This window comes from Thalassophryne amazonica, chromosome 9 (genome assembly GCF_902500255.1).
Source record: "Thalassophryne amazonica chromosome 9, fThaAma1.1, whole genome shotgun sequence".
NCBI classification, from domain to species: domain Eukaryota; kingdom Metazoa; phylum Chordata; class Actinopteri; order Batrachoidiformes; family Batrachoididae; genus Thalassophryne; species Thalassophryne amazonica.
In genome coordinates, this window is record NC_047111.1 from 49,530,266 (window position 1) to 49,546,018 (window position 15,753).

General features: G+C 39.5%; 1 protein-coding gene across 5 annotated transcripts in view; it reads left to right on the plus strand.

Moving 5' to 3' along the window:
- The window catches only part of gabrg2 (gamma-aminobutyric acid type A receptor subunit gamma2), a 223,839-nt gene that overhangs the window by 67,229 nt on the left and 140,857 nt on the right, over positions 1 to 15,753 (plus strand). Inside the window, exons 1-2 of one of the 5 annotated variants that reach the window (XM_034178016.1) lie at positions 3,568 to 3,572; positions 12,040 to 12,045. The exons of the other annotated variants lie outside the window; for them this stretch is intronic. The gene's annotated coding sequence lies outside the window, so the exon portion shown is untranslated. Of the gene's footprint in view, positions 1 to 3,567; positions 3,573 to 12,039; positions 12,046 to 15,753 lie in introns of those variants that run through there. 5 annotated transcript variants of the gene reach the window in all.

The following is a 15,753-nucleotide window of genomic DNA, read 5'->3' on the forward strand; positions in this document are numbered from 1 at the left end:
TAGCCGAAGTTACCGCAACTGCAAACTTTTAGCATTGACTGCATGCCTTTGGAAGTGGGAGGAACCCGGAAAGGGGAGGAATGTGGCACAAACCCTCACAGACATAGGAGAGAACATGAAAACTCCAGCCAACACCCTCCAAATCACATGGCACATACAGCGGACAAATCCGAGGAACTTAAACACAAAGCAGTGAGAAAAACAAAACATTCAGGGTTGGTGCTTATCCCCAGATATTTTAATGTGAAGCAGATAAGAGTCTACAATTTTCCATGGGCAGGACTCCAGTCCATCACACATACTTCCCCAGCCATCATTGGTAACAATTTACAACTGAGTGGAGTGGGAAAATGCAGAAGAAAAGTCACGTTAGATTAGATAGAACTTTATTTATCTTTTGGGAAGACTCCCTCAGATAAACTGAGGTTCCAGCAGCATTGTATAGCAGCATGCAGGGTAAGAAGCACACAGAGTATCAAAAGTGAGAGTAAAAATATAATAAATAAAAAAAAAAAACAGTTTGCAAATAGTTTGTGTTCAAGGACACAAACAGAACCACACCTCAGTCTATAAACTTCTTGCTCTGCTTTAATGGTCATACATCAGATTACATAAATGTTCACTGAGTGCAGCACACTGTCATTCTATGCAGCATTTGTATCCACGCTATATGTCTCCATGTTGTCTGTTAGCCAGTGGTGGGCACAGGTAATACAAAACTTAGCTTTAATAACTGGTAATCAGCTAACTGAAAAGTTATCTTTTTTAACGCTAAACTGATAAACTGCCTAAAAACTTAACGGAAGCTACAAATAACTGATAACTTTCAATTTTGTCTCAAATACACTCTCAGCTACTAAAAAGCTGATTTTGAGTTTAAACACCATCAAAGCTTCTAACACAACCAAAGGCGATCACAAACCCAAACAGCCAATGAGCCAGCACTTGTCTTTGTGTGCTCTGCCCCCTGCTGTAGGAAAGCATCATTTACCCTGATAGGATACAGTGGTCCAGCGATGAGGCAGAGGTCTTAAAATGGAAAGCAGGTTTGAATTATGGTTATGCTTTATGAATAAAATTATTCCGGATAGAATAACTACATTAATGTAAACTCTTAAAATGTACAAAGTGATATATAATACATATATGTTAATTTTAAAATAATGCATTAATTCTGAAGATTTTAACATTAACACATAGAAGCCCAAAGGGATTATGGGTAAACTAAGCCTCCACTCATACTGATTGGTTGATTCATTCATTCTATGTGAAAACCAACACAAGTGAATCAATGTAACATATGTTGGTGTTTACAAATAAATGTGCTTTTGTAAAATGTCATTTTTCTCATGTGTATAAAAAAGAAAGAAATTTTAAAGATCCCGCTAGACAGTGCCTAAGGGCCCTGTCCCACTGGGGAGAGGATTAATTGCGCATGAATTGAGTACACAAATTATGGGCGTTCGTTGTCGTCCGCAACAAAAATGGCCAAAAATGACAAATGTCCCAGTATGAATTACGGATATATTAATAATATATAGTGAATATATGATGAACAATCACGGTTATATAACGCATGTAGTGAGGAAACTGATACGAGACATTGAAATTATCACAGCAGTATTACGGGTGTATTATGAATGCATCACGCACATGTTGCGCGTGCACGGCATCTGCATTGCAGTCATACAATAAGCGCACTCGGGCCGTCGGCATCACTATTCACACCAACAATACAGCCTCTGGAGCATTTGCTGGACTTGGACAAGTTGATCACAGAGTTTGTTCTTGTTGTCATGCGAGGGTTAACTGTTCATGAGTTTGGGCGGGTGTGAGATGGTGTTTCTTTTTTTTTTTTTTGAGAGTGTCACAGACAGCGTGAGTTGTGGCTACACAGCAACTCTTCCTTTTGTTGGTGTTAAATAAAAGTCCTGGATTGCAGCAGCTACGTCTTTGTGGATTTACAAAGCCGGATCGGCACTGACTGGCAGGTATGTCGCTTTCTGCCACACTTTGGGTTTACGTGACGTGTTTGTTATGCATTCACAGATTGTCCGCAAATCAGCTGCAAAGCAGATGTAATAAAAATGCTTTATTTGTGGCCAATCTGATGTGATGGAAAATGGTTGATGTCCAGCTCTTGTGACATGATGGGCATGCAATATATCTGTTTTACACACTGTCCCGGTCCACTGCCAAGCCGCAAATCCCCGTCAGTTGCGGATATCAGCGGTTAATGGCAGGTACACAGCGCATAGAGTGAGTATGTATTGTGTATGAATTGAGTATATATGGAGTATGTAAGGCGGATATTATCCACATCCATATTTTTGAACAGCTCAAAAATCCTGGCTGCGGACATGCGTGCCTCTGTGGATGATCAAGGGCGTGTTCGGATGACGGCCGACTCATACAGGCATGTTACATGGATATTGCGGGTGTTTCGCGAATATGGGCCAATTCTGTGTGCAATCCATACGCAAATCCTCCTAAACACCAGTGGGACAGGGCCCTAAGCGCACGCATGATGACATCACAACTCTATCTGTTTAGGGAGACAAGGTTTCTTTCAATAACAAGAACTGTCAAAAAACTTTCTCGTGTGTGGTTGGAGTTGTGTGGCGATAGGAATCACCTTTTGAATGCTTGAATAATGATGTCAGTCACACAAAGAAATCGAATAATAGTGAAAACATGTTCGGTGCGGTGCTATAACGCATCAATCAGTCGCTCCGTGAGGTGTCATAATATCCGATCGATTAGCGGCTCTGTGCCGTGTTATAACAAATCAATCAGTCGCTCCGTGAGGCATCAAGCCTGGTTCACATGGAAAGATAATTAGGCCGATATCGGACCTGATCTTCCCTTTCCGACAATCTTAAGGACGCCCCAACAATCGTGATGATGCTAAATATAATCTTATCAGATATTCCTGCCGTGTGTGGTGTGTTAAGAAGGACGTGAGGAGCTAAATGTGACATGCAGCCAATCAGAAAGCGAGGTGTCTGATCTTGAATGTTCGTGTGTGAACTCTCTTTGTGTATGTTGTTTTTACCGTGAGGCTGACACCACACACTGTACAACTAAACCTGTCAGATCTATAATTTTATTTATTTTTTTCTATCCCCACATGTGTGGTCTCTCAGGTTTTGGAAACCTAAAGATATTTTTAAATCCTGCGTTCGACAACACTGTGATATAACCGGTCGCCAGTAGATGGCAGTGTTCTATGCATTTTGATGCCGGTTATATCGTTATAACGTTTCAGCTTTGAGAAGCAACTTGGGCTTCTTCTGGCACTTTTACATCAAACAAACACAATAACAATGTCTATAAACCCAGAGAATATATTCACGAGAGTTTAGGCACAATATACAAAGAGTTTAATGCTGCTGTCCGTGTGGAGCCTGATCAGAGCATCTCGAATGCATTTCTTCTGTCGTGAATGTACTTAGATACCCATAATGCACCTGGACACAGCATGTCCACACTAAAACCTTCAAAATTATTGCATTACTTTAAAACTAAAACATATTGCTGATATTTTCACTTTATAAAACTTCAGACGTGACGTTAATTTAAATAACTTGTCCAAAATTTGTTTGGTTAAAATTTTAACCATAAGTTAAAAGTATATGCCTCTGGATGACTTGGATGATATTGCCAGTGTATTACTATGCGGTCAAAATAAATGAGCTATTTCTTTTCTGTAACCAGTTCTCCTTTGCCTGCAGAGGATAGAGTGGTTTCTTCTAGAACCAGCTCTCCTCTGTTTGTAGAGGATAGAACTGTGCATCTACAACAAAAAGCTGTGTATGCAAAAATGTTCGCGGTCTAAAAATGATCAGACCGAACTTATCAGAAGATAATTGGTCTGATGATGGTTTTCAAAATTATCTGAAAAGCTAATCTGATAACAAAAACATTATCTTTGATAATTAGCGGTTAGCGGATTATCGGGACTGTGCCCACCACTGCTGTTAGCAAGCAGGATGACTGCTCATACATGTGTTATGGTCAGAGGAGCAGTCTTTCATGATCCTGTCAGTGTGTAATGTTGGCCAGAATCTTGTTCCCTTAACTTTGATGAACAGTTGGAGGGAGTGCCATTATCTACACAAGTGGACATACATGTGAAAGCCTGTCATGTCCATTTGCAACAGCAGAATATTATATTCACTTTCCTTGAATAGTTGATTCATGTCTCCAGGGAATCGTTTTGAAGTCTAGATATGCTTCACACTCTAAAAGAATGATTAAAGATGCACTCACCAGGCCCACTTTGTACGCCAGTGTGAATTGTGGCTCAGTCTACAACATAAGAATGTGGGACACTCACTGATACAGTGCTACAGCTGTGTGTGCCACTGCACTCACTGCAGAGGTTCTTGTAGTATATTCTGCACGTCTGCACCAAAACCTATATTATGCCATATGTCGGGAACTTCTTAATTTGTGGTCGTAATTTTGGTGACAGAAACTGAAGCATTAACCTCATAATGGCCAAAAATCATGTTTTATATGGATTAAATCTATTGAATACATTATCAGCAATGAATATGGATATACATATATTTTCAGTGAAAAAAATTAGAAGTATTTTTTGGACGACGGATTACAACTCGTGTCAGTTGTGATGTGTGCATAAAAAAATGTAAAAACAAAAAACAAAAATTGAATTACAAATTTATTAATTTGCCATAATAGTCTGAGTAACAATGTGCCTCAATTGATTTTTCCAAGCAGTTTTCACCTGGTGACATTATTTGATAGATTTTTTTTGCTTTGTTTTCTGTGCAAGGCACATCTGGGCACCACGGTGTCACTGACTGCCTTGTTTCATCATGTGCATGGCTCGTGAAGGCCCAATGCATCCTTGTTTCCATCTTTTGTGTCCAGGCAGTCTTCTTGATGAGTTTTTTGTGTGGGTGGCAATAAAATTGGACACAGAGTTGTGCATAACTGTGGCTACCGGGCCTTTGGGCCCATTGAATACCAGTACAATCAAAGTGCTGTTTCACATACAAATAAAGACTCCCCACCATCATTTATTTGTGTACTCTGGTTGACACTTCTGACACATGACAGTTTGATCTCCTGGGAAATCCCTGGTATGAAGGATTAAATATATATTTGCCTTATATGCACAACATAATGTCTGTGTGTGGCAGACTGCTGGGGCTTCCCATACATCAAGATGTCAGTCAGCCATTGGCAACGCCTACCCAGAGCACACCTCGTGAACAAAGTGAACAGTTTTCACCTTATCATTAACAGTGCTTTAAGTGATGTGTCTTGGAGTGGACTTGTCCTTAATATTTCCATTAATCCCATTCCATTATGGCTAGCATTCAGGCATGCAACCTCCTTTCTGCATATACTGAAACAAGACAGTATAAGTTGTTGACACAGTATATGACTAAAGCCAGTGTCCCTCCCATTCATGGGCGCAATTTGGTGGGGGATAGGGGGGACATGTCCCCCTCATCTTTTCAACCAGGGGGGACAGAATATGGTATCTCTCCCCACCTTCTGACATATATGTGTGTGTACTTGAAACATTCTATGCCAGTCTTACGAGTGTAGGCTGAAAAGTTCTAAGGCTCCCCATGAAGGAGTAATGTATTAACTGCATTATAGTGAGCCTTAGAACTTTTCAGCCTACCCTCGTATGTGCAAACCATGTCAGTCTTATGTGCAAAACCATGTCAGAATAGTATCTTTGTTTCTGCAAGTTTGTATTTTTAGCAGCATTGACATGTTTACAACACCTGTTTCTTGTTTGTCACATTCGGAATTTTCTGGGACTGCATTTGCCCAGATTTGAAACCAAAAATAGTTACCTCTAGGGACTAGTGTTTACACATAAGTATCAATGGACCATATGCTAATTTACTAAATTCTGAAAGTTAGAAAAGGAAATCAGAAAAGCTATCTGGGACCTCAGAAAGCCCATCTGCAATTATTGCTTGATCTCCAAAATCAGTCTATACATGTGAAATTATGTTCAGTATGAGTGTTGTCATTAGTGCCATAAGTCAAATGGTGTCCACTTTATGGTCTTCTCAAAACATTAAAATTACTGTTCTGGATGCTCAGAATGCATCTGAGCTTATCTACAAACCGTTGGCTTCTGTGGGCCTAAAGCGGCCCCCAGACCCCCGGCCTATCAGCTTCAGCCCTGCAGGCCTCGCACTTTGTCTCCCCCAATTTATAGTTCTAAATTGCGCCCTTGCTCCCTTTGGTGATTACCTTCCTGATTCCAAAAATATGGAATTTGGTTGTGATTCATTACAAAAGCAGTCTACATTAATGTGTTGTACAGTTGTGTATGATGACAGGTGTTTAATGCAAACTACACCCAAATACAGAAGCGGCCCTTATCAGTAAGTATCTGTGGACACAAGCACTTGTGTCCACAAGATGGAAACAGGCACAGAAATACTCTGTACAACATATACGTTAACTTGGTGGTCATTACCACACTATTACACAAAGCCAAATTGTTAATGTCTCAAAACTGCCTTCTGCTGAAGAGTACAACATGTGTTTCTTGGGATTTATCTTACAGAGGAGAATCAGAAGGCAACTTTTGCTCAGGGAGAGGTCAGTCCCTGTCTTTGCATTTTCTACCCTCATCTCTGCACCTCACAGAGAGTGTTGTGTGTCTGATGGAGCTGTGCTAATCTACCCCTGCTCCTCTGTGCACAGCCACTACACACTGCTGCACACAATTGCTGCCTGCTCTGTTCAATGAAATCACTCACTGCTCACTGCTACAATCTGCATTGTACTTTAAATTTAGCTTTTAATTGTAGCCTAACATGTGCAATTGTAGCCTGACAAGTAACTTATCAGTCAAACCCACATTCAAACAGCAATGATATATTTCAAGATGCCCTGAGGAAATAAAATCTAAAGCCATCTGTAAAATTAAAGTCAAAGATGAATATTACCACTTATCTACACAATTTCTGATATATAATTGTAAACGTTTTGTGGATCACAAATTTTTGGAATATTCTTGAATCCTTCCCAGTTTGTCACAGCTTTCTACAATGGGACTGTTATCACAGATTACCCTGTTTGGGTATCTGATTGTTTTTCTTTTTTGCTCCAGAAAAGTACAGAATTAGCTGTCAAAAATCAGTAATGGGAGACAGGTATGTTGGTCAAATTTAGATTTTATGGATGATAAATGAATTGACTCAATGTAAAACAGATGAATAAAACAGATGTGCATTGTCACACTCTCAACTTTTTCCAAGCACACCACAAGAACCAGCATAAAAAAATTACAGAATACATTTAAAAAATTATCAATTTCAGTTCCTCCAGACTCCTTTGTGCTGCTGTGAAGACAGCTACTGCTCCTGGCACAAAGCAAATTGTTTAAGTCCTACAATCTTATTTTCACAAATGGCCCAGCCTTCTTTACCATCTTCAGAGTGCATAGCAGACTGCAGATGCTACTTCACAATGCTTAAAGCCCAAGCATATAGAGCCAGCTGGGTGGGAATGACCCTATTTTGTTTGTCAGGCGTTAGTTATTTGACGGTGGCCATTAAAACAGTGATTTGTATTAACCCTCTGGGGCCGATGCCGTCGTATACGGCTAAGACCAGTCTTTACTAAATTATAAATAACCTTTTAATGATATGAGATAGAGCCAGCCATCGGCCATCTTTGTGCTCCTCATAGAAGCTGTGTGATGATGTGCGCAATGTGAGTGTCCAATCGGAATTGGTTCACCGTCACATGGTTTTCCAAAATCCAATCGTAGGGCAGATTTACCTCACGTGAAAAGCCAAATATTGTTTTCAGGAGTGATATTTTACTAGCTGGCCCATTTGAATAGGCCCCTGGGTGCTCCAATGATTACATACTATTAGTACATACTCAGTGTGCCCTGTGCCATTACGCACAGCGAAAGTGAACAGACGGAGAGCCTCTGATGACAATCTCATGTGCTCAAAGAATGTATAACTATCAGGATTGCTCCACTAGTTTGCATGTGAATGTTACTGGATAACTCTGTTGCTTTCTCTGCGTAAAGCACTGTTTACCATATCAATGGACAACAAAACGCATAGACCATTTTGTATATATTGTTCAAAATGTGCATTTGTGTTTATTGTTTGAACCTTTTTGTTGTACAGGCTTTCACACAATACCTCAAATTACCTTTATAAAGTGTCAAAACAGTTGTTTATTATAGTTTGCTGTGTTTTGAATAAATGTGTTTGGAAAATTATTTTTCGTTTTATTTTTTCCTTTCCTATTTTTGATTGTAAACCTTTATTACAGTTATAAAACACAACAAAAACATACATATTCTGAAAGCACAGGTTGTCCTGAAAAAAGAGACATAAAACTTGATTGTGGGATGCAGGGATAGCTGATAACAGCAATAATAAAACATTTATGCCAGGCGAGTGAACTGTCCAAAAAATGCCCTCAGACCCCAGAGGGTTAATTAAACTCTTTAAAATCCCAATAATTTCTTTACTCATCACTCCATAAGAATCTCTGAGGAGGTTTTGGGATTTACCTATTTAAAAAGTCCTGCATGTGCAGAAAGCATCGAAGGAGACACATTTCGCCAGTTTGCACAGTTTGTTCCACCAGAAATAAAAAAAAAATATTTTCCATTAAAATCACTATATATATATATATATATATATATATATGCCAACTCACATTTCCATGTTAGTGGTACGAAATTAGTACTCAGGTCCCGGTTATTTAAAAAAAAAAAACTATAAATATAACGTAATAAAATAAAAGCCAAAATGAGCCATATTTAATACCAAATATAAGTGTGAACAGCAGTAGACTGTAATACTGCACTGGGAATACAGTGAAAACCAATATTGCACATATGTTGCACACAGCAGGTTTTTGCACATGGGCAATTAAAGTGGTTTTAGTGCAGTCTGTATGTGATGGTGTAAGTTGTATGGAGCACGGCTCGAGTTCAACAATCTGACAGCCTCAGGGAAGAAGCTGAGCCTGGTAGTTCTACTCTGAATGCTCCTGAGCCACCTGCCTGAGGGAAGGGGCTGAAACAGACTGTGTGCGGGAAAGGAGGACTCTCTCAGAATGCGGAGAGCCCTTCCTCTGCACCGTGATGAGTAGAGAGCTGAGGTGGTGGGAAGGCTGCTCCCTACAATCCCCTACCTATCATTTACCCACCCTGCAGCTCCCCTATATATATATATATATATATATATATATATATATATATATATATATATATATATATATATATATATATATATATATATATATATATATATATATATATATATATATATATATATATATATATATATATATATATATATATATATATATATATATATATATATATACGAGGTATCTTATAAAACTAACCGGCAGTTTTATAAAAAAAAAAAAAAACTATATGGATTTGATTGACATGCGATTACACCAATCATGCTTGAACCCTCGTGCGCATGCGTGAGTTTCTTCACGCGTGTCGGTGACATCATTTCCCTGTGGGCAGGCCTTGAGTGAGATGTGGTCCCGCCCTCTCGGCTGAATTCCTTTGTTTCACACGCTGCTCGAGACGGTGTGCGTTGCTTTATCAAACTTTTTTCTGGACCTGTGAGGAATATCCAAGTGGACACTATTCGAGAAATTAAGCTGATTGTCGGTGAAAAGTTTAACGGCTGATGAGAGATTATGGGGTGTTTCTGTCGCTGTAAAGACTTCCCACGGACCGGGACGTCACGCAGCGCTTCCAGGCGCCGTCGTCGGCCTGTTTCAAGCTGAAAACATCCTAATTTAAGGCTTAATTCACCCAGGACGTCGTGAGAGAACAGAGAAGATTCAGAAGAGGCCGGCATGAGGACTTTATGCGGACATTCCACTGTTTAAGGACATTTTTGAATGAAAGACGTGCGCGCAAATTCACCGAGTCGTTTCCGTGACGACTCGGCGAATCTGTGTGCGCCACAACAGGAAAAACACCTCCGTGTTGAAAACCATTTGTAAAATTCAGGCGGCTTTTGATGGCTTTCAACAAGAGAGTAACTGAGAAATTGTTTAACAGCTTGGGCATGTTCCAACTTGCCCATTAAGGTTTCCAACGGAGGTGTTTTTCCTGTCGTGACCCCCCGCATGTCCGGCCAGACATGCGACTCTGCCCGCACGTTCTTTCATTACAAAATGTCCGTTAACAATGGAATGTCCGAATAAACTCCTCATGCCGACTTCTTCTGAAAGTTCTCTGTTCTCTGACGACTTCCTGGGTCAACAGAGCCTGAAATGTGAAAGTTTTCAACTTGAAACGGTGAGACGCTGCCGCCTCGAAGCGCAGATCGAAGTCAGGCGCCGTGGGCCGTCCTTAAAGTGACACTACCAGACCAAAATCTCTCATCAGCCGTTAAAATTTTTACCGAAAACCAGCTGAATTTATCGAATGGTGTCCACTCAGTTGTGCCTTATAGTTTTGAAAAAATTTTGATCAAACAAAGCAGCAGTCTCTGAGCCATTCCTAAACAATGAAAAAATCGACGAGAGTGGGCCACTCAATCAATCAACTCAATCAACTTTTTTCTTGTATAGCGCCAAATCACAACAAACAGTTGCCCCAAGGCGCTCCACATTGCAAGGCAAGGCCATACAATAATTATGAAACACAGTCTACGTCTAAAGCAACATAACCAAGGGATGGTCCAGGGTCACCCGATCCAGCCCTAACTATAAGCCTTAGCGAAAAGGAAAGTTTTAAGCCTAATCTTAAAAGTAGAGAGGGTATCTGTCTCCCTGATCTGAATTGGGAGCTGGTTCCACAGGAGAGGAGCCTGAAAGCTGAAGGCTCTGCCTCCCATTCTACTCTTACAAACCCTAGGAACTACAAGTAAGCCCGCAGTCTGAGAGCGAAGCGCTCTAATGGGGTAATATGGTACTACGAGGTCCCTAAGATAAGATGGGACCTGATTATTCAAAACCTTATAAGTAAGAAGAAGAATTTTAAATTCTATTCTAGCATTAACAGGAAGCCAATGAAGGGAGGCCAACACGGGTGAGATATGCTCTCTCCTGCTAGTCCCCGTCAGTACTCTAGCTGCAGCATTCTGAACCAACTGAAGGCTTTTTAGGGAACTTTTAGGACAACCTGATAATAATGAATTACAATAGTCCAGCCTAGAGGAAACAAATGCATGAATTAGTTTTTCAGCATCACTCTGAGACAAGACCTTTCTGATTTTAGAGATATTGCGTAAATGCAAAAAGGCAGTCCTACATATTTGTTTAATATGCGCTTTGAATGACATATCCTGATCAAAAATAACTCCAAGATTTCTCACAGTATTACTAGAGATCAGGGAAATGCCATCCAGAGTAACGATCTGGTTAGACACCATGCTTCTAAGATTTGTGGGGCCAAGTACAATAACTTCAGTTTTATCTGAGTTTAAAAGCAGGAAATTAGAGGTCATCCATGTCTTTATGTCTGTAAGACAATCCTGCAGTTTAGCTAATTGGTGCGTATCCTCTGGCTTCATGGATAGATAAAGCTGGGTATCATCTGCGTAACAATGAAAATTTAAGCAATACCGTCTAATAATACTGCCCAAGGGAAGCATGTATAAAGTGAATAAAATTGGTCCTAGCACAGAACCTTGTGGAACTCCATAATTAACTTTAGTCTGTGAAGAAGATTCCCCATTTACATGAACAAACTGTAATCTATTAGACAAATATGATTCAAACCACCGCAGCGCAATGCCTTTAATACCTATGACATGCTCTAATCTCTGTAATAAAATTTTATGGTCAACAGTATCAAAAGCAGCACTGAGGTCCAACAGAACAAGCACAGAGATAAGTCCACTGTCCGAAGCCATAAGAAGATCATTTGTAACCTTCACTAATGCTGTTTCTGTACTATGATGAATTCTAAAACCTGACTGAAACTCTTCAAATAGACCATTCCTCTGCAGGTGATCAGTTAGCTGTTTTACAACTACCCTCTCAAGAATCTTTGAGAGAAAAGGAAGGTTGGAGATTGGCCTATAAATAGCTAAGATAGCTGGGTCAAGTGATGGCTTTTTAAGTAATGGTTTAATTACTGCCACCTTAAAGGCCTGTGGTACATAACCAACTAACAAAGATAGATTGATCATATTTAAGATTGAAGCATTAAATAATGGTAGGACTTCCTTGAGCAGCCTGGCAGGAATGGGGTCTAATAAGCATGTTGATGGTTTGGATAAAGTAACTAATGAAAATAACTCAGACAGAACAATCGGAGAGAAAGAGTCTAACCAAATACCGGCATCACTGAAAGCAGCCAACGATAACGATACATCTTTGGGATGGTTATGAGTAATTTTTTCTCTAATAGTCAAAATTTTGTTAGCAAAGAAAGTCATGAAGTCATTACTAGTTAAAGTTAATGGAATACTCAGCTCAATAGAGCTCTGACTCTTTGTCAGCCTGGCTACAGTGCTGAAAAGAAACCTGGGGTTGTTCTTATTTTCTTCAATTAGTGATGAGTAGAAAGATGTCCTAGCTTCACGAAGGGCTTTCTTATAGAGCAACAAACTCTTTTTCCAGGCTAAGTGAAGATCTTCTAAATTAGTGAGACGCCATTTCCTCTCCAACTTACGGGTTATCTGCTTTAAGCTACGAGTTTGTGAGTTATACCACGGAGTCAGACACTTCTGATTTAAAGCTCTCTTTTTCAGAGGAGCTACAGCATCCAAAGTTGTCTTCAATGAGGATGTAAAACTATTGACAAGATACTCTAACTCCCTTACAGAGTTTAGGTAGCTACTCTGCTCTGTGTTGGTATATGACATTAGAGAACATAAAGAAGGAATCATATCCTTAAACCTAGTTACAGCGCTTTCTGAAAGACTTCTAGTGTAATGAAACTTATTCCCCACTGCAGGGTAGTCCATCAGGGTAAATGTAAATGTTATTAAAAAATGATCAGACAAAAGGGAGTTTTCAGGGAATACTGTTAAGTCTTCTATTTCCATACCATAAGTCAGAACAAGATCTAAAATATGATTAAAGTGGTGGGTGGACTCATTTACTTTTTGAGCAAAGCCGATAGAGTCTAATAATAGATTAAATGCAGTGTTGAGGCTGTCATTCTCAGCATCTGTGTGGATGTTAAAATCGCCCACTATAATTATCTTATCTGAGCTAAGCACTAAGTCAGACAAAAGGTCTGAAAATTCACAGAGAAACTCACAGTAACGACCAGGTGGACGATAGATAATAACAAATAAAACTGGTTTTTGGGACTTCCAATTTGGATGGACAAGACTAAGAGACAAGCTTTCAAATGAATTAAAGCTCACTCCTCACTCAAAGACTGCCCACAGGCGAATGACGTAACCGACAGGCGTGAAAAAACTCTTGCATGCCCACAAGGGTTCAAGCATGTCTGATGTAATCACACGTGATTCAAATCCATATGGTTTTTGAAAAAAATAATAAGGTCGGATACTTTTCTAATAGACCTCGTGTGTGTGTATATATATATATATATATATATATATATATATATATATAGAGAGAGAGAGAGAGAGAGAGAGAGAGAGAGAGAGACTCAAGATGGTATTACAGTTTTCAACAGACAGTTGAATGACATATTAGCTTTGGTCTGTGGCACAAAATATGCATTTGACTTTCAAAGTTAAACCCTTAAAATGGCAAAATTTAAGTTTAATTTGGTCATAAATTGCATATTTGTTTAATTCCCCCTACCAGATGTAGTCACATCTGGGCTACTGTAGGGGGCGCATTATTATTATTTGCCTTATATTGAAGAGATTTACAGCCAGCCATTCTTCTGGTTGTGCTCTAACTGGAGCAGCCAGTGTTAAAAATATATCCAACAAATGTAGCCCGGACTGGACAAACTAAGTAAGAAATAATAAATGCATACCTTACTACGCAACTCCATCTGATTTTACTTCTTAAGCAGCACACAGCAGTTACAAAGAATACAACCCCTGGCAATAATTATGGAATCACCGGCCTCGGAGGATGTTCATTCACTTGTTTAATTTTGTAGAAAAAAGCAGATCACAGACATGACACAAAACTAAAGTCATTTCTAATGGTAACTTTCTGGCCTTAAGAAACACTATAAGAAATCAGGATAAAAAATTGTGGCAGTCAGTAACGGTTACTTTTTAGACCAAGCAGAGGGGAAAAAAATATGGATTCACTCAATTCTGAGGAATAAATTATGTAATCACCCTGTAAATTTTCATCCCCAAAACTAACACCTGCATCAAATCAGATCTGCTCGTTAGTCTGCATCTAAAAAGGAGTGATCACACCTTGGAGAGCTGTTGCACCAAGTGGACTGACATGAGTCATGGCTCCAACACGAGAGATGTCAATTGAAACAAGGTTGTTAAAGGCAAACATACTGGTAGACCAAGGAAGACATCAAAGCGTCAAGACAGAAAACTTAAAGCAATATGTCTCAAAAATCCAAAATGCACAACAAAACAAATGAGGAACGAATGGGAGGAAACTGGAGTCAACGTCTGTGACCGAAATGTAAGAAACCACCTAAAGGAAATGGGATTTACATACAGAAAACCTAAACGAAAGCCATCATTAACACCTAAACAGAAAAAAACAAGGTTACAATGGGCTAAGGAAAAGCAATCGTGGACTGTGGATGACTGGATGAAAGTCATATTCAGTGATGAATCTCGAATCTGCATTGGGCAAGGTGATGATGCTGGAACTTCTGTTTGGTGCCGTTCCGAGATTTATAAAGATGACTGCCTGAAAAGAACATGTAAATTTCCACAGTCATTGATGATATGGGGCTGCATGTCAGGTAAAGGCACTGGGGAGATGGCTGTCATTACATCATCAATAAATGCACAAGTTTACGTTGATATTTTGGACACTTTTCTTATCCCATCATTTGATGGATGTTTGGGGATGATGAAATCATTTTTCAAGATGATAATGCATGTTGCCATAGAGCAAAAACTGTGAAAACATTCCTTGCAAAAAGACACATAGGGTCAATGTCATAGCCTGCAAATATTCCGGATCTTAGTCCAATTGAAAATCTTTGGTGGAAGTTGAAGAAAATGGTCCATGACAAGGCTCCAACCTGCAAAGCTGATCTGGCAACAGCAATCAGAGAAAGTTGGAGCCAGATTGATGAAGAGTACTGTTTGTCACTCATTAAGTCCATGCCTCAGAGACTGCAAGCTGTTATAAAAGCCAGAGGTGGTGCAACAAAATACTAGTGATGTGTTAGAGCGTTCTTTTGTTTTTCATGATTCCATAATTTTTTTCCTCAGAATTGAGTGATTCCATATTTTTTTTTCCCTCTGAGTTTAACATGAGGGCCATTAAATATCCGATAGCCATCATCACCTTTGTGCTTATTAATTCTTTCAATTGTCCAGGCACAGTCAATAAGCCAGTAAGCATAAACATCTTGAAGGCCTAGCACTGCTAACTGCTTTAAAGTCCAATGTCCACACCACAGCTGTTCTGTTGAAATTGCTAACCATATGTCACTTCCTGTCCAAGTCTTCATGGTGACACTCTTGCAAAATTACATAAACTTCAAATGCTTTCTCATAGATGGATGTCAAATTAAAATGTGGATGTCAAGCACTCTAAACAATGGGACTGGAAAATCGGCTGTGAAAAAAAAAATGGATGCTAACAAAGCAATGCATTCTGGATCAATTTTTCCTACATGCGATGGGTAGAATT